Raw genomic sequence first — 2,500 nt, 5'->3', positions numbered from 1 at the left:
ATTTATGCACACATACACATGCACACACAAACACACACACACACACTCACACACAAACAACACACACACACACACACACACACACGCGCGCGTGCGCGTATGAGTGTGTGTGTATGTGTGTAAGCATTCATACCTTTTCTTCATTTGTTAACATGAATACGTTTCCATTTTATATATTATTATATATATATATTATATTATATATATTATTATAATTTTATATATTAAAATATATATTAAAATATATATATAATAATATATATAAAATACATATATAATGCACCCTTATATATATATTATATATATATATTATTTTATATATATATATATTATAATATATATATATATATATATATATAAAATATATATGTTTGTTTGTGTGTGTGTGTGCGTGTGTGTGCATGTGTTGAGTATGTGTGTGTATGCCTGTGCGTATGTAAATTACGTCTAGATATACATATGCAAGCGCGGATGTCAATAGTGACTACGATCAAACACTGGAGACTGCCTTAGATATTCATGTAACTATATGTCAGACAGATTTTCTTGTCCTCAGCTCACAACCCCGTCTATCTCCATCAAGGATAATAACAAGCATGGACTTTCCTTCTCTTCCGACTTCCGTCCTCAGATTTCTGAACGCGGTCGGGAACATTGGGATTCACCGCATTTCTGTTTGAATATTAGTTGTGCAATTCCACATCCACGCCTGACGTGTTATATATCGGTTAATCCCTCTTTGAGTGATGCCTGTGTACATAAAATGTATGCTACTCATACGTATACACACACACATATGTGTGTGTGTGTGTGTGTGTGTGTGTGTGTGTGTGTGTGTGTGTGTGTGTGTGTGTGTGTGTGTGTATGTGTGTGTATGCGTGTGTGTGTTTGTGTATATATCTGTATAGTTAAACCTAAGTGCATAGAGTAGGCCTAAAAGTTAAATTTTGATCTTGGGGGTTGAATTTGGAATCCTGTCTGGGAAATTGGATGATTTTCCCTGGTCATAATCTCTTGTAGGCATACACAAACTGGGTTACATGAAGCTATCAGATGTTGCAGTTATTCCCATTTTGCATGAATTCCCTGACAGTTCTATTGGATTAGGGTATCCAGTTCCTTAAACTATTTTTTTCATAAGGTGTTTGGCAGCACCTGTGGTCAAGGTTTGTCTTACACCTTTAGGCTGTCCCTTTCCAGGATCTTGGGAGAGTCTTTTGAGGGGTTGTTTACCCGTGGAACTAGTTTCCACAGGCTCCTTTTGACAGGCTCAGGATTTCTTTGCCTGCGCAAAGAACAGACCTGAGCCTTTGCTTCAGGGGCATTCTGCCTAGCAGCAGAGGCTCCTGTGGATGTGGTGGCAGCTGGAGTTGTCACCGTTGAGACCCCTGGAGCCCTTTCTGACGACTCCAAAGACCCCACCTTGAAATGAGTCTTTTGAACAGACTAAGGATTCCTTTGCCTGGGCAAAGGGCAAACCCAAGCCTTTGCTTCAGGGGCATTCTGCCTGGCAGCAGAGGCCCCTGTGGATATGGTGGAGCTGTCACCATTGAGGCCTCTGGAGCCTCACCTGATGGCTCCAAAGACCTTACTTTGGGAGGAGGAGTCTCCTCAATAGACCTCTCACTCCTACTCCATTTCTGGTGGAATTCACCAGAGGCAGTTTCAGCAATTGGGGACTGAGGTTTAAAAAAAGTGGCAGAGTGTGTGGTGTAAGAAGCAATGGAGGGCAAGGGTTGGTGGGAAGGAGGATGAGCCAGAACAGAAGCAAAGGATTTACCTGGCTGTGCAAACAGCACACGGGCATGTCTCTTTGCCTCTGGAAAACTAACTTTCTCCTTGCTCCTTATTATTGATACTTCTTTCTCAAACTTGTACCTTTTAAACTGCTTTGAAGAAGCTTCATGATCTTCTTTGCAGTGGTAACAGCATATTGGACCTGGACAGTTGTCATCTCCTTGATGACCAGTCTTACCACACTTTACAGATATTCTTGGTTGTCCATTTTCCTTAAAACGGCAAGAGTTGGCTCCATGCCCATAAACCCTGGCAGTGGAAGCACCGCATAGGGTTGGGCACTTATGGCTTTACCTTGAGGTGGTTTCCATGCCAACTAACTGATTCTGGAAGACCAACGTATTAAAAGTTAGAAGGAGAGTTGGTGTAGACTGTTCCAAACCCTCAACTTTTTTTTTAAAACGTTTTACTGCCACAACATTAAAATTCTCTAGTTCCTCTAACAGTTTCTCCCAGAAAACCCCATCAGGGCTCGGGAAAAGACAATTCCCTTACACTGATTGAGGGTTTTGTGAGGAGAACATGAAACTTGAGCCCCAGGGATGTTGCATATCGCAAAGCAGACTCTCATCTGGTGACGAAAAACCTCAACTATCAGGCTACCATCTCGCTGGGGGTGATGCGAGGGGTCCGTTGACATATCTCAATATTTTCCTATGTACTTCAAAAATATCAAGATCCATGATTATACACCATCAATAAG

This window comes from Penaeus monodon, chromosome 16 (genome assembly GCF_015228065.2).
Source record: "Penaeus monodon isolate SGIC_2016 chromosome 16, NSTDA_Pmon_1, whole genome shotgun sequence".
Taxonomy (NCBI): Eukaryota; Metazoa; Arthropoda; class Malacostraca; order Decapoda; family Penaeidae; genus Penaeus; species Penaeus monodon.
Note: the sequence above shows the minus strand (reverse complement) of the source record.